General features: G+C 42.5%; 1 long non-coding RNA gene across 2 annotated transcripts in view; it reads right to left on the reverse strand.

Moving 5' to 3' along the window:
- Window positions 1-2,050: 2,050 nt before the first annotated feature.
- The window catches only part of LOC101747766, a 34,917-nt gene continuing 14,089 nt past the window's right edge, over window positions 2,051-22,878 (reverse strand). Inside the window, exons 4-6 of one of the 2 annotated variants that reach the window (XR_005858222.1) lie at window positions 18,781-18,956; window positions 4,433-4,556; window positions 2,051-2,370 (exon numbers count right to left, since the gene is read on the reverse strand). This is a non-coding gene — a long non-coding RNA (uncharacterized LOC101747766). The remainder of the gene's footprint in view (window positions 2,371-4,432; window positions 4,557-18,780; window positions 18,957-22,878) is intronic. The other variant, XR_006938835.1, reaches the window with a different exon arrangement.

Consider the following 22,878-nt stretch of genomic DNA (forward strand, 5'->3'; position numbering starts at 1 on the left):
ACACCGTGCATTTTATGTCATAATAACTGTATGTTATAGATACACCAGTACTTCCAAAAAGCTTTACTGTGTTGTTTCATTTTTTCTTCTCTGTAAGCTCCTGAAACAGGTACAAGATCATCCTATCTTGATAAAGTTCCAAGTGTGTGATCCTCGGAATGATTTTGCTAGCTACAGCGCTGTAGAAATTCTTGTCACAATCTATTCTATAGATTATCTTCTGATGGTAAATAAAAACCGTGTAAAAGCTGTATGAATCAACACTTTTTCACAGCTTTATTTATAACCCGCTCCTCTATAGAAGGACTATTGCATTATTTTGACATCTTTAAAAAAGCACAGAAGCTCTTTACAGCTTAAAGCACAATAACATGAAATAGTTCATTGTTGCTTGAAGAAAACTTTTGAATGCAGCTCCTGTTTCAGGTGCATCTGAGATGACTGTTTGAGTCTGTCTGTCAGTGTGAGATCTGGAGGACAATGATGTCCAATGTATAATGAGCTCTCCAGAACAGGAGGACAAGTCCAGTCCCACTGATTCACATGGACTTGGCTTTTTACCATATCTTGGCTGCGTTATTTGTAACTAAAATGAGTACCCAGTTAAATTGCTAGTGGCAGAAGTAATGAGTAAAATTAATAGAAATGCAATTTGTAACTCACTCAAATGTAGAATAACACTCTAAAGGGAACTTCACTTCAGAGAAAAGGGAAAAATAAGAGCTGTCCTGTGATACTTCATATTAGTGTGTATTTCTGCTTGTACCTAAAGACATCTGGACCTTTCATGCTTTTCATTCTCTCAGGACTATTTCACAATAACAAGAATCATGTAGAAAGAGTTAAAAAACTGCTATGGATTCAATAGGAAGAGCAGAAGGAATCTCATATTCTGAGACATTTAGAATAACTGTACTATCAAAGAATTTTAAGTCTACTGAGAAAACCTGTTAGGTGCCCTTGCACACTGTGAGTCTAGGCAGGTTTATCCCCTAACTCTTGCACCCAGTAGAACCATGACCCCACATCTAAAGCACTGCATTTTGCCTTATCTGCTTCCATCTGAAGAAAAACCCACTGATCGGTTCAAATTCTTTATTGTCCAAACCATCCCAAGCTGAGCGCTCTTCTCCAGAGAACAGACTGCATGAGTATAGGACCACAAGGAGCAATCTTCAGACAGCTTGACATCACTTAACGCCTCTTGGACATCAGTTGAAGGACATTGATTTCATGGCCAGCATGGGCAATTCTGGTTCGTGCAATCTTTCTGTGGGAATTAGACCTGGTTCTGAGCAAAACCCAGGCAGAATCTGTTTCTCTCTGCTGCTTCTTCTCTGTGAGAGTCGTGAACTTACATGATCATTGGAAGAGAAGAGTTTTACAGTAAAAAGGTAAAAACAGAAAAAGAGTATTACGTGCACCATTCCCACAGTTTTCTCCAGTGTCAGTCCTGCACAGCACCTTCCAATGGTGTTTGGACTGATCCAAGCCAGCCTTTTATTCACAAGCTACTTGGCAGGAGCTATAGCTTTTGAACTAGCCCCAGCTGGAATCAGCTGGCACCCCGCTCACCACTGGGATAGGAGTTCAAGCCACCACCGACTGGCACCAAGCCCATAAATACCCAGCGAGTACAAGTGACATTGAAGAGACTCATAATATTTTCATTACATGCTTTTTCCTAAGTTGATTGGTTCTTAAATTGTATTCACTAGAACCTTTCAAAGCTGTCATGGAGCTTAAAACTATTTCTCTGTCACATAAAACACCCTACTGATTGTAAATCACTTCTGAGCTTAACTAGGGTCATCAGTAACTGTCTAGAAGAACATGGTTCAATAAAATGCACCAGTACCCAAAAGTCATTTCTGGCAGGAGACACCAGCATGAAGATTAAAGCAAATTAGAAAGCAACTTGGAAAACTGAGTGCAGTGAGGAGCATAAGAAAGTAAATATGAGTTTATATAGCACGAACTTAAAATGTGGAGCGAAATTAAAATCAGGGTTAGAAAATGATGACTGAATGTAATCAACCAACCATATTAATCTCATTATAGCAAGTTTATTTTCAGATGTTGATAATACCTTCTCATGTACTTTAGCCTGTGATGAAGAAAGTTGAACAAAATTGTCCATCAAAGAAGGGTTACTTAATCTGCTCGTAGATGGGCTGGCCATACGTGCACTCAAACAGCAGGAGATCTTTCACGTGGCATTGCAAATTGGAGAATTTTGTACCTGGCAGTGACTGCAGATCCATGCCTGAGGCTGTCTTCTCTATATCTACCTCCCATGGCTGTCAAAGGGGCAGATCATGGCACTCCTAGCTGTTCTTTCAGATATAGAATTGCAAAATACATCAGGGTCTGAAAAAAAAAAACGGGGTAGAAGCATGAGCACATCAAGGATAGCTGCTGCAGGAATGAAACTCTCTTTACTCTTTCATGTGATTATCTACAGGTACATTCACACTGTGGGTCACTCTGTGAATCTTAGCTCCTTCCCCAGAAAACTGCTCTATCAAAAAGGCCTTATTGTGTCATAGCTAAAGAAAAGAACAGGATGCGCTGATTCAAAACCCTTGGTAATGAAAGGTATGAGAAGTGAGCTTAAGTTCTGATAGGGAGTCTGCTTCCAGATGGAAAGGGAAAAGCTCAAAACTCTCTTGAGCTGAGTCACAGTACAGTAAGATGAGAGAATGCTGAAAAAAAAAATCATTTTGTGTGTAGATAGGTGTTTCCTTCAGTTGTAAGAAGTAGGTCGATGCCTGTGATGAGGCAACGATGCTCTGAAAGATTTTACTAGATTTACACCCATTTGAATCTCTGTTCTATTTGCCCAATGATCTTTAAATAGAACTCCTCCTGCAATTACCACAGATAAGCAGGCGTGAGAACCATCCCAGGACCAGACACCTCTCTAATGCTTTTAGGGGATCCAAGTGAATGGAGTAGGAATTGGATGTCCTCCAACAGCTCTTGCAAGCACAAAATTTTCTTGGGCTATTAGTGCATGGGTAAAGAAACGTCAACAGTAGGATTATACCTACACACAGCACTTGGAAAAAAAGTCAGGATGTTTCTTTGTTCCTGTGTGTATTTAATAATTATACATTCCATTACGAGTTGCCTCATTTGAAGAGGAGTATCTGCCTGCAGTGTGATGTGTTGCTGGATTAAAGCTACAGAACATACAGATGTCAACATCTTGCTTTCTGGCAGAAGTGTTTGCTGTATCTTTTTAGTTAAGTGGTTCACTTTCAGCTGGGTACACTGTGTGCAAAATGGTCTAGACTATCTTTTGAGACTTACTTTTGCTTTAAACAAAAGTTTTAAATGAGATGGATGTGTTATAGAGAGAAAATACGAAAATCACATATTTTGTGGTGCCAATTTCTAGTCCATGACTTCGACAAAACAAATTAAATTGGTATCTTTATTTCTATTTCAGAAGGAAACTCTTCAGGCTTCACAAGCTGGAATGAGTGACCAAAGAAAGAAGAAATGCAAAAGAAACAGTGAAGGACTTAAATTTGCAGGTAGGCACAGGCTAACAGGCAACAAAGACCAAAATGAAACCACAGTTCAGAATAATCTCCAGGACTTTTAGGAAAAACAAACAAACAAACAAAAAAATCAAACAAGCAAACAACAAGCCAGTGCCTAGAAGATGATCCAATTTTTTAATGCAATGCAAAACTGAAAATCTGGCATTGCAATTTGCATTGCTTTTGCATCTCAGAAAAAAAAGTATGCAGAGAAATTTGAATCGAAAATGTTTTTTCAAAACCACAAAAAGACTGAGAGAATGCGAAAACTAATTATTTAATAATGATTACCTCCCAGCTTTGCTTTTTATTCCTTCCTTTAGCAAAGGAGAAATAGTTGATTCAGTACAACTGTATAAACATGGTATTTTTTACATGCTTTATTTCTTGGGGAGATGCCTGATGCAATTAATACATTTTCCATTTCCAAATTCTCACAATTTTGATGTCCTTTGACATGTGAATAAAATATCACGGCTAAAGAATAATATGGAACAAAATACTTGACAGACAAGTACTTAATTGTATTGCACGGGAGGATCCAGCACCTTCTGTATCCTTATATATTGGTGATTATAGGTCCGTCAGACCTTTACTTCTGTGGTTTTGGAAATACACAAATGACAGTGAAAAACAGAAGAAAACAGTGGGTCTTTTCCAACCTTAGCGATTCTATGATTCTATGATAAGGAGATGAAGGATCTCCATTTGTGTTGGCCTTATCCAGAGGGAAACCCTAAGTGTTTTTACATGCAGTGAATTCTTATGTGGCTGGAGCTATGTGCCTCAACTGCAGCTGATAAAATAAACAAACTCTGTATCTAACTTCTACCCTTGCCAGTAATGGATGTCAGAGCTGATCAAGAGCAAAAGGTACTTACTTTAAATACTGGCTTTTGGAATGAATGGTGTCCACACTGCTTATCATGATTTTCATTCCCATTTAAGATATCACTGAGATGCTAATGTGACACAGAAAACGTTATTGTCCTCTGTTCAGCCCTGCTGCGAAAGGATAGAGAGTCTGGAGTAATTATCTCAAAATAATTTGGATCTGAAGAAAAGAATCAAGCCAAGTTTCACCCTTAGAATATGACACGACAATATAAATATACTTCCTAATCTGACTTCGGTAGGAGCTTCCCTGTGAACATTCTGGAAGAGGTCCACAGGTGATGTGAATGAAAGGAAATGGGTGAAGACCTCATGAGTCACACGTTCACACAATTTCCCCTTGGAAACACTCTTATTGTAATACTTCTGCAATGCTGGAGTGAGAACCTTCCCAACACAGAAGAAGGAGAGGGAGGCAAAGGGTTTGGAGGCCAGCGATGGGCCATTGGGTCTGTGCTGTGGCGGGTGGGGGTGTCTGGATGGATTCATTTGTGTAGGGAAGGACTGATAAAGGAAATTACTTCAGGTAAGTTTGGTTTCCCACAAATCTGTACCAACACATTTTCTCCTTGCAGTTTTTTGGAACTGCTACATATATTTCAGCCTGTAAGACTGTCATTTTTTGAACATGGAAGGGTTATGCGTGCTTGTACGTGAAAGAAGCACTGCAAATACGTTGTTTCTGCCCTTAACACAGCCTGAAGCACAATCTTGTTGTTTACAGCCAGGTTACAGCAGTTCTTCTTTATCAGCTTGTACACACAGGCATGTTTATTGAATTTACATTTCTGCTTACTGATTGCTAGTCCTGCTTCTTACCAGGGCTGCCAATAGCTAAATTTTCATCCAAAAGTGATTTATATGTCTTTTTCTTTGTTTGTTGGTTTGTGTTTTTTTTTTTAACTCCTCCAAGTTCTTCAAATATTTTCTCTCGCAGAGTAAGATATTTTCCCTCGCTGGGAAGCGTATTAACTTCAAAGATATTTTAGTCCTTATCTTGAGAAGTCAATGCGGAAAAGTCAATCACTGCGCTATCAAGATTCCCCATTTTACACAGCCTTGGTGCTCAGGAGTTAAGACTAAATGAAATACTTGCTAAAGGAGGAGATGTCACAGTCATTGCAGGTCAGCTTGGGAATGACAAACGGCACGGGACATGAGAGTGGGATCAACTTTGATGAAACTTATCCTGAAATAATTATTGCATTCTGATTCATTAACTATTTTCCACCCAGGCTTTCTTGAGGTTGCTTTTCAAACGTGATAACTGCAACTTGAGGAGGATTTGATGGAAATGATGGTTGTGAGTCTTCCAGCAGATTCAAGAAGGAATTTAGCATATTACTGCAACACAAGTAAAATGGATGGGACAGAATACTGGTGCCTCAGTTAGAAAATATGAAAATCACTGTCAAGCCCAGACTAATTTTAAACTGTGTAAGCAGACATTTCTGTAGTTGCTCTTCACATTTTACTGTAGTAATTATTCACAAAAATTAGAATTTATTTTCTTCTTATTTCATGAGATTAATCATTTGAAAGAAATGTATTTTTTTGCATATTGAGTTTTATTATGCTAAAAAAAAAAACAAAGCAGATAAATTGCTGTAGCATCTATTTGCAAGCGCTGAGCATTGGCTATCAATGGCAGATGTGAGAAGCTCACTGAACAACAACAAGGCAATACAGAAAAATAAAACATGCCCTACACACCCCGATTCCTGTCCCAGCACCTCTCTGCTTGTTCCATCATCCAAATTAGAGTGGGCAGGGAGGGAAGCCTTAGGAAAAGTGCCCAGATCAGTACATCTGGACAAATGATAGAAAGCAGAGCAGAAAGGAAGTGTACTGTGTCTTCAAATCCCTCCCTCTGCCCAAAGGCAGGTTTATTTGTCTCTGCTCCTGCCACTCCTGTTAGTCATTTGTCCAACCTGTTCTTACAAAAACAATACTGACTATTCCCTCACTTCCTTAGGCAATTCTTCTGAGAACTGGGCTGCATATGCCCGATGTTGTGATAGCTCTGGGGAAATGCCATTCACGTGTTGACTTGTGGCTAACTGTGGGAAAGCTACACAAACACATTGCATGTATTGCTGCCTTTCATGGTGTTTCTATGTCTTTGGGGAAAGAGGCTGGAGTAGTGAGGGGGGTTTCACATCATCTGGTGAAAGGTGAGTGTATCACGTGTTCATGAATGAACGGGTTGGTGCACATGCGTAGCATACACCAGTAACCCTATGGTAAGAGTTGCGAGGTCTCTGTTCTACCTCGAGAGCAGGGCTGATGTTGCTGTGGAAAAGCACAAGCCAGAGAAATGGTAACACAAGATTATCAGAGAAGGGTGTTTCTGAGAAGAGGAGAGCCATTCCAGGCAGCTGTTCTGGGAGCAGGGCAGCAGTATTAGAGCTCCGGAGAGAAGGAGGGAAAGAAACACTGGAAAGGATCCACATTTTTAAGATGGTAAATGCCAAAACTGGTAAGACTTTTTGACAGAATCCACAGGGTGGATTTTCAACCTTGCAGCCCTAATGGCAGAAAATAAAATATTAATAAATCTCACTTTTTTTCCTTTTTTTTTTTTTTTTTTCATCAAGTCTTGGTGCTGGCTTTTTTATGCTGATCCTTGTCTATCTAATACTTATTCTGTCTAAATATCAGTACATGAGCTAATATCTATAAATCAAGACCAACATGTATCTCTGAGAACATTAGCCTTTCCTAGTGACTATATCCACTGTAATGAATATTGGTTTAAATAATTCATGTTTCACATCCTATATTTTGCCCTTCTTTGCACTGGGCGCCTATCCAAATGCATCTTAAGCACTACGTGTAAGTGGAAGGTAATGATAAGTGAAATGGCAATACAATCTCTTTACCTTTGCGGATGGGCAGAACTTATGTGTTGAATTTGGATAAAATTTTAGCTGAACTACTTAATCCCTGTCAAAATGATAAGGAATTGAGGTTTTGAGATACCTTCTCCAAATTGTCTGGAAAGAAAGTTATGAAACATTCATGAAAGTAAATTACAGCTCCACACCCTATTAGTCACAGAACTTGAAAGTAATTTAAAATCTTGAGTATACATGAATTATTGAACAATGGGGGAAAATGAAAGAAAATGGAGACTGTAGTTTGGACATCCACAGACTGTGTAAATTGCTATTGTGATCCTTCTGTTCCTTAATTTCAGGCCAGCGTTGAAAGAGCAGCGTAAACCTATAATATTAAAGACAGTAGGATTCTTATTACATGGTAAAGCCAGAAGAAGGCAACAGATCAAAGACAAGACTTAAAGGGAATGTGAAATGTTTCAGTTAGTCCCACCTGAGTTTGTTGCTGGACTGGGTTCTTACATCTTTTTAACTGTTCACCTTCCTCCTATTTTGCTTGATGGAGAAGGCCAACATGTCTTGTTAAAGATGGCTGAGCCAACATGTAATCAGCAGTGTGCTCTGCCATTGCATTTGGCTGTGGATGTGAGCTCTGTCCAAGATCCATGGGATGAAAGAGGTGAAATTACAGAAACATCAGAAACATCTCAAACACTGTGAATGAGAGTTCTATGAGGAAAAGGAGTCTGAAATGTAATTAATTACCCAGTAAAATTTTCTGTTGTTCACAGAAGAAAAAAAAAAAGCCAACAGAAAACCCATTAAATTAATTAAAGATCACAATGAAATTATAAGGTGCCTTTAGACGTCATCTAATGTGCATTGCAAAAATAGTTACATAGAGAGAGCTACAGGTAATGATTTTAGATTTGCTCTATAAGTAACCTTGAATTTTGGTGAAGCTATTTTTTACTCATGTTTTTATTTTTTTACTTACTTCCAATATAATTTTTAGGTAGCTATTTGCCTAAGCAAATTTAGGACACTTCTTCACAGTTTTCTCATTTACTTAGTACAAAACTCTACATCATATTTCTTAGTTTCTCTTTGATAGCCAAATAATTCTATTTTCTGAACTGCGTAGTGCCATTAGTTCTCCTCATTAGGTCTTCCTGCTTTTTAAAGACTCTCTTTCTGAAACTGGAAAATCTTTGGTATAGGCATTGTTTGTAGATCCCTCCAGGTAATTTTAAATCCACATGAAACAAGGCTGCCTTCTGTGGCCAACACTTTTACAATAGCCTCATTTTCTAACAAGAACAAACACAAATCCCTTCTTTGTTCGGGAATTTGTCCTTCAATTCATAAACTGATGAGTAAATGTCTTGGCTATCAAACCAGATATATGGGCCTGACCATTATAGATGAATTTGATTTCTGATTGATATCTTGAAGCTGAAAGCCTCCCTTAATAATATTGTCTTTCATAGTATGCATCTTCCTACATTGTTAATATATTTTCTACTAAGTTTAAGGAAATCTTTCTCTACACAGTCATCAGTACTGAAGAGACTGATGATACAGCAGTCTCCTATTTATTTCTCTTTTCTCGTCAGCATAAAATCTTCACTATCAGAGACTAAAATTTGATTGTTGTTCCACTGTGCTTCCATTTTCCCTACAACATTTATTTTTACATTCTGCACAGTAATTTAAATTCCTATATTTTGTTGTCTGGACTACTTGGTCTTCTTGTACAGATTCATTTCTCAGTTGCTTCTCAGTGATATCTTCTGGTCTCCCATGTGGAAACTCATTAACTGTACTACTTTCTATCTGATTACTTCTACAAGAATCATTCTTTCTGCTGTTTTACTAACTATTACAGTGTCTTTATTTTCCTTCCTTCCTGATGAATAACAGGGGTCTCAAAGAGGCTCTACCAATCCCCTCCCATTAGTTAAGAAATTAAAATTCATAGTCATGCAGAGAGACCCCCACACACACTCTAAGATAGTTCAACAAGTCCCTTTTCTATGAATGCTTTCTAATGATTGCTTATGAAAAAAACCTTTTTCTACCATCATAATATTTAATTGTTTTAACAAGTCATTTCATTAAAGCTAGTCAAGGTAAAACTGTGTATTAGAAAACGACTTTTCTAGCTCTACCTATAGTAAAAATGTTGATTCATTTCTGTCTTTTAGAGATTATGATCTGTTAGTTCCAAAAAAATTATGCTGGCAAAAGACAAGAAGGCAAAAGTTGGAAAAAGCATTCAGGTTGCACGTTGGTAGTTTATTTTAGAGCGAGCTGTGGAAGTCAGCTATAAAATCAATTGCAAAGTACAAGCTGTACTTCCACAATGGTCACACTGGCACAGCCTGCCTAGCGTAGGAAGGGCCAAGTGGCAGGTTCATTCTGCAGTCATGAAGTGAGATATTGGTCATTGTCTGTGAGTATGCACATGAGTTGCAGTTTGCTATTTATTATTTGCCACAGAAAACTTGTATAAGAAGTTTCTGATCAGCAGCTTGGAACTCAGCCACGCGGCTTTGTTTGCCAATCTAAACCAACAGTTTGTGGACAGGTTAGTTTGTGTGAGTTATCTGGCACTTAGACAAAAGTCAGACAGAGAGAAAACCAAGTCCTTTGTGAATGTCTCACAAACAAGAAAAGAAACTAATTTAATCAAGCGCTACAGAAAACAGATGAAATGATCAGTTCCAGTTCTAAGCCAGGGCAGCATTTCTGAACCGTCTTCAAGGATATTAATCCAAACATACAGTGGCAACTTGCTAGTCAGCATTTGCAAAATCCTTGTGCTGTTTAAATAATTTATTCATTTCTTTTAGTATCAGGCCCACAGGCTGATACCAAGATAGCTTGAGTGCTGTGATAAGGTCATTGATAAGATTGATTGAGTGCACCCTCAGCAAGTTTGCGGATGACACCAAGCTGCGTGGTGTGGTTGATACGCCCAAGGAACAGGATGCCATTTAGAGAGACCTAGACAGGCTCAAGTAATGGGCCCCCATGAACCTCATGAGTTGCAACAAATTCAAGTGCAAGGTCTTGCACCTGGGTTTTCTTTTACAGCGATCCTCACTATCAGTCCAAACTGGAGGACAGAGGAATTGAGTACAGCGCTATCAAAAAGGACTTGGGATGGCAAACTGGACATGAGCCAGCAACGTGCCCTTGCAGCCCAGAAAGCCAACTGTTTCCTGGGCTGCATCAAAAGAAGTGCAGCCAGCAGGTCAAGAGAGGTGATCCTGCCCATCCGCTCTGTGCTGGTGAGGCCCTCATCTGTAGTACTGCATCGAGATGTGGAGTCCTCAGTACAGGACAAACTTAGACATGTTGGAGTGTGTCCAGAGGAAGGCCAAAAACAGTCCAAGGGATGGAACTCTCTCCTACAAAGACAGGCTGAGAGCGCTGGGGCTGTTTAGCCTGAAGAACATAACGGTCCAGGGAGACCTGATAGCAGTCTTTCAGTATCTAAAGGGGTGGTACAAGAATCACAGAATTGCGGGTCTTGGAAGGGACCTCAAGAGATCATTGTGTACAACCCCCCTGCTAAAGCTGGTACTCTACAGTAGGTCACACAGGTAGGCATCCAGACAGGTCTTGAATATCTCCATAGAAAGACTCCACCACCTCTTTGGGCAACCTGTTCCAATGCTCTGTCACTCTTACTGTAAAGAAGTTCTTCCACATGTCTGTATGGAACTTCCTATGTTCACCTTTTAGGCCGTTACTCCTTGCCCTATCACTGTGCACCACCGAGAAGAGCCTGGCCTTCTCCATTTGCATCCCACCTCCCTTTATATATTTATAAACATTTATCAGATCCCCTCTCGGTCTTCTGTTCCCCAGGCTGAATAGACACAGATTACTTATCCTTTCCTCATATGGGAGATGCTCTGGAAAGAGACAAACTCTTTAGAAAGTCTGTTGTGATAGGACTAGGGGAAATGATTTCAAACTAAAAGGGGAGAAATTTAGACTGGATATAAGGAGAAAGTTCTTTACAATAAGAGTGGTGAGGCACTGGAGCAGGTTGCTCAGAGAAGTGATCGATGCCCCATCCTTGCAGACATTCAAAGTCAGGCTGGAAGGGCTGTGAGCAACCTAATCTAGCTGCAGATGTACATTTTCCTTGCAGAGGAGTTGGACTAGATGGCTTCTAAGAGCCCCTTCCAACTCAAATGATTCTATGTTTCTATGGCACATGACAAGACAGCTTAGGCAGTTTGGATGCTTGTTTCTTGGTAAGGTATTTACAGGATAGTCAACATTGTTCCAGGGAAGAGGACTGCACGTTGCCATGCATTCAATGATTAACAGAGACAAGGACAAGTAACTCCTCAAAGAAATGTTGATGTATTTAGGACTCTGGGGGAAAAGGAAAACTCCTGCTTCTTCTCTTACCATTGTAAATATATCTTCCTGTTTTTGGCATGCAATTTTTATACATCCATTACCAATATGACAAACAAAACCATAAAAGCCTTTGAGCAAATGCATAACCTGAAAATCAAAAATGGAGCAGAGATTGTACCCTCCAACCCACCAGTGGCACCCAGCAATATCCAGAGAGGTCTCTTAGTCTCAGTTTGTACCTATGGATGAATTGCAGATTAACTATTTGATTTCCTTCTCATTTAGGGCCTTAACTTCACTGTGCAAACTCAGAGAAAAGCAGAAATTGAGTAAATTAAACACAGAACAGAAGCAATCCTTATCTCTGTCCCCTGTTGTTTCTTTCCTTCCAAAATTAAGAAAATGAATGCCACAGTTTTTAAGGGGATGGTGGTATTGTGGTGGTCATTAAGACATGACATCACTGTTAGCTGTGACAGAAAAGGGATGGATTTTTCTATTTACATTTACCAAATCTTTTGGGGCCTGCATGAGAGCTTGGTTTGTTTGCATGGGGAGTGATAAGACATGGTGTGAATTATCTTCTGTTACTTTATTTAGTTGCCAGTTCTATTTAAGGCTCCATCAATGCTGTTAATGTTGCTGCTTTGGGTAGCTTGAGTCTATCTCAATAGACAGTCCTTGGAGCCTGACAACTTTAAGTACTGATGCTAGTGCTTGAGAAGTAAAGCAACAACAACAGGGCCAAGTCAAAATAAGATTCAGGCAAGTGGCACCATTTAAAGTATGGCCTATTACTGCTAGTGACTACAGAGGCCCCTTTGCACAGTGACAGAAGGAGCACCACAAAGTCCTGGAGGACTCTCCAGGCTGCTGCCTGCTGTCACTGGGTGAACTTGCTATCTGTACACTGCAGGCTTGGAACACTACTGGTGGTGTGAACTACAGGAAGGCACTCAGCAACAATGCCTCACTGCCGAACCATCACAACTGCTGCTACCAGTTCTCCTACTCAAACCACAGAAATCCTTTTTAATATATGCTTGTTCATGTATATGAAGGAAAATGGTTATTATGAAGATAAAATGGAGAGGAAAAATAATGATTTTCCAAGCATCACTGCCATGGGCACATGCGTAGAAGAATGCAGTCCTTGTTGTGACATACCACAATGCATTGGTGCTGTAATTGTGCCCTTATTCCTGATGCCCCAAGAAACTTTCCTTAGTTCTACAAACTGCTACTGAGAGTTTTTGGAAGCTTTTTTTTTTTCTTTTTGTCATTTCAAGTTTAGTGTTAAACAAAATGTCCAGGGGCACAATGGGCTATTAGTCACTACCTGGAGGCAAGTATTAAGAATTATGCACAAAAAACAATAGTGAACTCATACCCGAACAGATTACCACACGAGAAGGAAGTGTTTACCATGCCCTGATGGGTGGACACATGCACTTACTTGTGTGCCACTGCTCCTTCCTCTTCCATGGAACTGCCCAGCAGCCAGCCCACACCCTGTGCTCTGGGAACACAAATAGCTGTCCTCCCTTCTGGTGAAGGCCGAAGCATGCTGACGGAGCATCCAACTCAATTAGCTACTGACCAAACTGCATTTGTAAGCAGCTCTTTTTGCCCTAGAAGTTAATTTAAAATAAGCTGCTTTTTTTTTTGGTGGCATAAGAAGGCTCTGCTGGTTAATCCTCAAAGGTTGCAAATGATGACGGAGACAGGAAAGTTTCCATTGTGCCAGGGCAACTGTCAAAAGCTCTTGTACACATGAGCAAGATCAAGAGTTTACCCAGCCTGGGAAAAAGCAGGTAAACAGCTTGCTAATCCCTCTGGAGCTGTGGTGTGGCAGGCTGCCAGGGCACACTGCTTTTGTCCAGGGATGCAAGAAGTCAGTCCAGATTCATTTCCCTCCTTGTGGTTTATTTATTCAAGTTACCTCTGCTCCGGTCTTTTTTGCTTTATAAGGCCTCCCTACCCGTTCCCTGCAGTGCAGAAGTGCAGAATGAAGTACAAGTGAGCACAAAGGGAGGGAGAAGCTTCCAGAGGTCAGGTTTGCACTGGAAAAGCTGAAAAGAAATTGTGTAGATCTCTATGAAAAACTGAGACGTGGCTACAGACTCATGGTACTTCCTGCTGGCTGGCCTGAAGGTGAGATCTATCCTGCCTTCACCCCTTCCTTGGGGACAACTGTGCAGCCAGAAATGTGAGACAGTGAATAGCAGGGAAGCCATCACAGCGGTTTAGTGGCCAGGACACCTCAACAAGGTACAGATGAAAGTTAGGCTACATTTCTGTTTTCTCCAATCTTTACAAATGTTCCCAGAGACAACAGAGAAAATAAGTTATTTGGGTCTGTTAGTTCAAAATAGATAACAGACAGTGCCTATTCCACACAGAGCAGGTAAAGAACTGGCTGGATGGCTGGGCCCAGGGAGTGGTGGTGAACGGAGTTAAATCCAGCTGGCATCTGGTCGTGAGTGGTGTTCCTCAGGGGTCAGTACTGGGGCCTGCCCTCTTCAGTATCTTTATTGATGACCTGGACAAGGGGATTTAGTTCCCCCTGACTAAGTTTGTAGATGACACCAAGTTGGCAGGAAGTGCTGATCTGCTTGAGGTTAGGAAGGCCATGCTGAGTGATCTGGACAGGCTGGATCACTGGGCTGAGGTCAATGGGATGAAGTTCAACGTAAACCATCGACAGAAGACCAAGTGCCAAGTCCTGAACAACCCCAGGCAACGCTACAGGCTTGGGGCAGAGCAGCTGCAAGACTGCGTAGAAGAAGCAGACCTGAGGATGTTGGTTAACACTTGGCTGAATGTGAGCCAGAGTGTGCCCAGGTGACCAAGACCAATGGCATTCTAGCTTGTATCAGAAACAGTGTAGCCAGGAGGAGCAGGAAGGTGATTGCCTCCCTGTACTTGTCTCTGCTAAGGCTACATCTTGAGTACTGCCATCAGTTTTGAGCCCTTCACTGCAAGAAAGACATTGAGGCAATGGAACATGTTCAGAGCAGGGCAACAAAACTGGTGGGGGGTCTGGAGCACAGATCTTGTGAGAAGCAGCTGAAGGAGATTGTTTAGTTTGGAGACGAGGAGGCTCAGGTGAGATCTTATTACTCTCTACAGCTACCTGAAAGGAGGTCGTGGCAGAAGAGGAGTCAGCCTCTTTTCCTGTGTAACTACAGCCAGAACAAAAGGGAATGGCCTCAAGTTGTGCCAGAGGAGGTTCAGGTTGGATATTAGGACAAACTTATCCAGAAGAGTGGTCAGGTACTGGAATGGGCTGCCCAGGGGTGGTTTCGTTACTGTCTCTGGAGGTGTTCAAGAAACATTTAGATGTGGTACTAAGAAACATGTGGGCAATGTTGGTGGTAGGTGGATAGTTGAACTAGATGAGCTTTGAGAACTTTTCCAATCTTAATGATTCTGTGAGTCTATGATTCCATGATTGTTTCTATTACAACTTCAATCCCCTGAAATCTGTGGAGATTTTCTGGAGTGCGGTGGACAGAATCCATCATCAGGCTGAATAACCTGAAAAAGCAGTGCCATGTTCCTGATGTAACAAGTAAACCAAGTTACGTTCCACTCCTTGGCTGTGTTGGGCCCTGGGCAGCCTGTTTTAGCATTAAATGTGGAGGTTGGTGGCCTTGCGTACAGAAGGGGGAGTTGGAGCTTGATGATCTTTGAGGTCCCTTCCAACCCAAGTCATACTATGATTCTATGATTCTATGATACCAGTTTCATCATCCTTTACTATTTTCTCTGTTTTGTCTCTGCTTGAGGAAAATCTAAGAATGCTGTAACTGCTTTTTTTTTTCAGGGATTTACATTTTACACTAAAAATACTGCAGCAAATGGAAAAAAAAAACAGACCCCACTGAAATTGTTGCCTACTTTAAAGCATTGACAGAACTGTGCTGTAAATGTAAATGGCAATCCCATCTACCTCCTCCAAGTCATAGAAGAACTGCTGAACATCAAGTTACCCAGGGAGCACAGGAACCCTTTGGCTCATGATGCTGTCTGCAATATTATAGCCTTTATGGAAGTTCAGTCTAACTTCAAGTTTAGAGGCAGTTTTTTTTTAATCTGTGTTTCCAGCTTGTATAAAACACATAAAAACCAGACAAGCAAGCTTTTTAATAGGGCAGTCTAGATCTGAAGAGCAAGCTGAGGTCAATTCCCTCCAAGAACTCAAGCATGAGCTACTTTGCTCTTTTCAGCAGTTTTACTTAGGTTAATGGCAGCCATTCTTCGGTTTATAAATTATTCATGTACACAAGCTTCCACAAGGAAGAGCTGCAGGTTTGAGCCTGCAGGTTACGGCTGTGTGTTAAGCACTGAGTTGGCCAAAACTATATGGGCAAAGAAGTACAGAACAGCTTTTAATTGGTGCTAAAAAGAATAACAACAGCAATAGTTAATTACCATGAGTAATGATGGGTTAAACAAACACTGCCTAAGTAAAGAGAACACAAAATATACCTTGAATGCATCTGCAACATGCTGAATTGCATATTATACTTCCATTTTATGCAGGAATGTTTTAAGGAACTTATGGCCACGTGTCTGTCCAAAGGAAAATACATACACATTAAACAGTACATGCCAGAGTTTTTGGCACTGGAATGACAATGTTTATTTTTTCTTCACATCCAGAAGTGTGTTCTAAACCCTCCTGAGCAACATGAGCAACATTTCAGGGGGTTACTTGTTCTGGTGATAAATTCTGTGGTGCTGGTGGTTCCTGGTGGTTCCTAACATGTTGGTGACTAACTGTGGTGGCTATCAGGATGTTGTCCCCACTGCCTCCAGTCAGTGTTTCATTGCTCAGGATGCTGGATGACTCGGCAAAACAGCATCTTGGACACGTACTATGGCTCTCACTAATTAATGTGATTTGGGAATGTCCAGTTTGGTCCAAAGTTCCCATTAAATGGCCAAGACTGACTTAGGGAGGCAGCTTGCAAAAGTTGGTAGCTTCAGCAGGTTCCTGTAGCTGTCAGTCCATAGCCATTCCCTCTGCTTTTAGGGTTTTCCCACCATCTGTCTTCTCTGAGCAACAAACAGATGGAAACGGGAAAGGAGACACCATAAAGGAGAGCACAGATAAATCAAGCAGGAAAGCATGAAGAGTGAGGATGGGTCCACATCAGGGAAGAAGGAAGAAAGGCAACAACACAGGCGGTCCAGGTGCTCCTGGGGAGGGCTGGATGTTGTGAGCTGGCATCTGTCTGCATATCAATCAGCTGAAAGTGTGCTGAAACAGCATCTCCTCCAGAGCCAGGCTAGAACCTCTGCAAGACCTACAGGTTTCAGTCATGAATTGTATGAAGTCATTTTTCTTCTACCTCAGCATTAGTTGGTTGGGTTTGTTTTAAATAACTGACACGTGGCAGCCTCGCCACATGTGAAACATCTCCAGGAAAAGCTGAATGCCTGCATTTTTAATCTATATACCATTTCTGTTATACATTGCATGCCAAAAGAAATTTAATACTGAATAACAGGACATGTGTGTTGGAACTGGAGTGAGTGGAAGAGGTCAATTGCATTTAGCAGAGGCAGGATGCAGTGGATATAATCCAGTCCTTTTATCGTTCCTGCATTTGAATAGCAGCCACACTCAGAGGAGCACTGTGAAATTTCCAGAACAGCCCAAAGACAGGTTGTTCCTGTCAGCTTCCTGAGCCCAGAAGTGTGAATGCTCCTGTGACACTGTGTTGTAGTGAAGCTTCTGGGGTCTGAAGGCTGTGACATTCATCGTGAGGGAGAAATACACTGGGAAGTGTTTCTCTAAAGCGTGAAGCAGTGAGAACATGTGGGTGGTTGTCCATGGACAGTGAGGAAAGCTGTAATTTCATTTATGTTTTTTTCTGCTCTCAGTACAGAAAAGACATAGGATAAGGGGAAATGATTTCAAACTAAGAGGGGAGATTTAGACTGGATATAAGGAAAAAGCTTTTTGTAATAAGAGTGGTGAGGCAGTGGAGCAGGTTGCCCAGAGAGGTGGTGGATGCCCTGTCCTCAGAAACACTCAAGATCACTCTGGACAGAGCTGTGAGCAATGTGATCTGGCTGTAGGTGTCCCTGTTCATTGCGGAGGGGTTGGACTAGATGACCTTTGAAGGTCCCTTTCAACTCAGACAATTCTATGTTTCTATGATACCTGACATGATCTGGAAGCGTAGAGTTTTTTGTTTGTTTGTTTTTTTCCCCAGATCTGCATGTGCTGGATCACAATAGCAAAAGGAAATAAATTGTGTTGTCCTATGTGTTCATCATCATATTTAAGAGGTCATATTGAATACAATGTCTGTGAAGAAGTTCAGATCAGTGAGCAGACCGTCATCAAAGTATGGACATTGCTTTCTAGTATCCACTGTTCAATTTCTGGGGCAGATTTCCTTCTATCCCCCACCACTGCTGGGTGGTTTGCTAACCCATCCTTCCTCTGCATGGTCCACACAGGCTCAGGGTGTGCATAGGTCATCAGGATGACATTTAGGAGACTGGTGGTGTCACAGGTCCTTTTCCAGTCCCAAATAAACCACTCTTCTTCCTTCCCTCAGCCCTTCCCCATGTGTATGGCTACCTGGTGGGTTATTGCAGAGTACAAAGTACGCTGAGTGGCTTCCAGCCTGTGTGCAGTGCTGGGTGAGTTAGTGCAAATGTGACATGAACACAGTGTCAGCGCATAGCAGCTGGTTCTTTGGCACCTTGACTTGATACAGCACTGAGCCATATACATGTACCCTTCTATGGGTGCTTCTCATCTTTCTCACTTTTAGACGCCTCAAACATTTTGGGAAAGGCACAGACAACCTTGGAAATGTCACAAATGTAGGTTTTGTGCCTGTGAATGTCCTTCCCTCACCCACCTCATGCAGTTCACACACAGGTCAAAACCCTGCTAAGTGCGTCACAGCAGCAACAGCCTTTATTTTGTTGCAGGGAGAAAACCACGGGCAATGTTGTGACTTGGAACTACTGAGCCCTGGCAGTGTGAGCACCACAGCAGGGGCTCTGGGTCATGTCAGAATTTGGAAATGTATTTTCACTCACATGCAGTTCAAAGACAGATTCTTATTCCTTCATACCTTCTGCATTATCTCGGTGTTGATGGCTGTGCAGTTTCTGACTTCAGTGGCATTCAGAGTTGTGCAAGAAGATGAGTCTCTGCTTGAAGGAGATTATAATCTCTGAAGAGAGCAGCAACCACCGAGCACGTGGATGACTCCTGAGAGTGGTTCTGAGAGCTGGTCAAAAACCAGAGCTGCAGTTAGAGAAGTTAAGTGTTAAAATTCCAGACGTTTCAACATGAATTATGTTCTCTGATTTCTCTTAACTTGTCATGAATCACAGTTATTACTTTTTGAGCTTTTTTGGGAAGATGTTGTCATAGTATTTCTTAATGCCTTTTGCATCGATCTATCAGAGACTGAGAATTCAGCATGTAAACATGTTAGCACCTATTTTGGCAGTGGTATGTCAAAAACTAAATGAAGAACAAGCATTTCAGTGCTTTCACAAGACAGGGAAAATCTTATTATTGTCTTGGAAAGAGTTTTGTTTGGTTGAAGAAGTCACTCTTGCCAGAATCACCTAATGAGAAAAAGCCAACTGGCTTTTGCCATTCATTCCTCCCAGCCAGCCATCACCTTTCATGCAGAGCTTCAGCAAAGGCTCCAGGAAGGGTTTCCACCCCATAAATACACTGCAGCCAGGCAGCTGCTGTTGGTGTTGTTGACCCCATCCCAAGACACAGCGACCTCTCCTACCCTACCAAACCTCTCACTCTTTCATAAGCTTGGTGACACAGAGCTCAGTTTAGTCACGTGCACTGTTTTATTTCCCTCAGAGCATTTACAGAGCAGCAATACATACCTTCATGGAGATCTAAGGCTCTGCTTACAGTGCATATTAAAATTAAAATGGATTTGGAAAGCAATCTTTGCCGTGAAGGTTCATGGGCAACTCGTGCACTGTACTCAGCACTTGACCTGCATCCCCTCAGCATCCCATCTAATGTCCTGTGCCATCAAGATTATTCTGTGGGAGGGTATTTTCAGCTGAGCAGTGTCTGAAAATTGCATGGGTTTGGTCAACTAATCCTTTTTTTCTCTGTGGTAAGAGGGTGGCGGTAGGTTTTGCAAGCCCCACAGCCCATTGTGGAGGTGTTTATGCTGCAAAGCCCTAGCACCCATTGGAGGACAGAGTGCAGAGAGCCAGACCAGTGAAGTCTCATTCATGCTGCCTGCTGGGAACTGGCCTGGGCAGGACTGGGGAGCTCGTCTAGCACATGCCAAAGCTGTGCCTGGCAGTGGGTTAAACACTGCAGGTAATCCGTGGGCAGTGCTCAGATCTGCTTCTGGCCGGGGTCCAGCTGGCGGATGTTTATGTCACTCTGGGCATTACTAAGAGCACGGAAACTGCACAGTGTCCTTCAGTAGTTATTTACCAGGTTCCACTTTAATTGCATTTTAGTTTGATGCTTCATTGTTATCTGTTGGATCTGACATTTGTCTTTCTTTGAAAATTGCCAATTTTCTTCACTCTCTGCCTCTTCAAATACTCCATTTCTCTCAAGCACACCGCAGCCTGCAGGCAGCCTCGCTTCTTTGTTCCCTCTCTTATCTGTAAGACATTACAGCTGGCCAATGACTTTATTTTTTATCCCCCTCTGGACATTCTTTTCTGCTGCTTTTCAGATGCTGGGAGAGGGCTGCAGGGTAAACCTGCTCCACTAACTTCATAACGTACTGGAAAATAAATGGAGACTATGAATAGCGAGTGCCTCCCCTGACAGAGTGCACCAGGCTGCCACAACCCCAGGGCAGTACCCTTTACTCCTCATCCCCAACCCTCTGCAAGCAGAGTGCTTTGTCCATGGGGCATTTTCCCCGACCCTGGCAGTGCTGTGCATGTGGCAGCGGGCGCACACTGCTGTCACTCCGTGGATTGATGTTAGCTATGCTCTGACCTACTGCCCGAGGCGGCACGCAGCCGGGCGGCCCTTCTCACGCACCATTTGGATGATTTAAACATTCAGGAGTTTACATTAGCCTTCTCGTTTTGATGAATTCCTCATCTGCATTCAGAAAAAGAGCCTCATTACCTTAGGACGGAGCCATTACTTACCTGTCATTTCCTTCTGCCTATTGTGCTCTCCCCCAGGAGCACACCCGTGCCTCCTGCAGCCCTACGAGCCCTCGTGAGCCCATGAGCGGACCTCTGAGACCACACTGCATGGAGCACAGGGCTTTTGCAGTGATTTTTGGAAGGCAGAGTGGTGCCATTTAGTTGTAACGCGGCAGAGCCAAGAGTAAAGACGTTCTTAGAAGACCCCAGCCAGCGCGTTGCTCGCTGTCATTGCCGCGAATCCTAAGGTCAGGCTCATTCTGGAGGGCTTCAGTTCCCGTTCAGCAGCACTGCCCCCTCCCGGCCCCAGGAGGGGATGTCGGCTCCACGCTGCGCCCGCAGCCCGGCGCGGCAGCTCCCCCTAGCGGTCTTCCGCCGCACTACCGCCGCACGCCTCCCTCGCTCCCCGTCCCACCTCCCTCTTCCACCTCCCTTCTCCAGGCGCTGTCTGACCGTTCCGAGGCTCTCGGGGCTGGTTTTCATAGAATCATAGAATGGCTTAGGTTAGAAGGGACCATCCAGTTCCGACCACTGTGCCGTGGGCAGGTTTGTCACCCACCAGACCAGGATGCTTGGGGCTCCTTACAGCGTGGTCCCGAGCATCCTCAGGGATGGGGCACTCACAGTCTCTCTGGACAGTCTATGCCAGTGTCTCACAACCCTCTGAGTGAAGAATTTCTCCCTAACATCCAGCCTATATTTTCCCTCTTTTCGTTTAGCTCCATTCCTCCTTGTCACATCACTATTAGACCGTGTTGCCTCTTTCCATACACCACCATCACCCCAATCATCTGCAAAGCCTCCAGCATGAGCACAGTGTGAAAAATTGATCTTTCAGATGAGGAATACACCCACAGTGCACAGGTCCCCACATGAGCTCCACGTGAGCCCCTTGTGCCACTGTGCCCCACCACCAGCCTATGGGATGGGCACCCGATCCACCAAGCAGAGCTGCACGTGGCTTCTCCTACTGGACCTCAGCAAGATCTGCAGTGTGCTGAATGTTGTTTGTCAAGAGCTTCCCCAGTGGATTTGCAGCTGTGGAAGTCTGGGTTGGCTAAAAGCAAAGCTGAAGGAAATCCAGATAGACAGCAAGAAGCAAACGCGAGGCTGATTGCTGCGTGGTCACATGCGTGCATTCAAACAGCAGGAGCCAGACCCTCCAAGTCACGAAGTTGGCACAGCCCTGGGATTTGATCTAGAAGCCGATTCTGCCTTCCTCTTTCTTCTGCACGTTCAGAACGTGTTTTCAAGGTTTTCTGCAGTCCCCGGCAGGGACTTGACTGTTTAATTCATTTTGTACTTAAGCTGTAGACGCCTAATGAAGCAATTCACCTCTACAGAAAAAAAATAAATTCCCTGCATAAGCAATTGAGGAAGGCCGGCGTTTCTGAATGCCTCTGGAGTTGGTCCCATCAGAGAGATTTCCTCTCTCTGCAAATATCTATTAGGTGCAGCAGCTGCAGACAATGGTAACAAAATCTGGGATGAAAGATAGCCACAAAATGTAAGTTACAAACAGTGGTTTTTTAGAACTTAGAAGAGATGTCTTCTCAGAAGGAAAGTTATCTGTCATTTGACAATATTTTGTCTGTTAATATTTCATCGATGTCAGAAATATGTAAATGAGAACATGAAAAATGGTGCAAGGGAAACCTATTTATAATATAAAATAATAATTAAAAAAAAGGTAGATGACCAAAGGAGGTAGAAATAGGTTTGTTAGGCCATTTTTTCCTTTAGATTTTTTTTCCAAATTAACTGGGAAAAAAAGAAGACTAATTGTAGTTGGTTCCAATAAATATAAACTCCTACAGCTGCTGCAAGGCACAAACAGCAGCGAGTCACGAAATACAAAACAGCCTCAATAAAAAGGAACATCGAAGCACTGCATTTATGCGTGTTGAGGACTCCCACCCTCTCCCCCTCACAGTTCCTGCAGGGCAGCTGTGGAATGGATGCCTTCAGACAACATGGAAAATGATGAAGATGATCCTTAAGCAAAGCCAGTCAGAACTATGATCGAATTTGTTCAGTATGGACAAAATAATGGATTT

This window comes from Gallus gallus, chromosome 3 (genome assembly GCF_016699485.2).
Source record: "Gallus gallus isolate bGalGal1 chromosome 3, bGalGal1.mat.broiler.GRCg7b, whole genome shotgun sequence".
Lineage (NCBI taxonomy): Eukaryota > Metazoa > Chordata > Aves > Galliformes > Phasianidae > Gallus > Gallus gallus.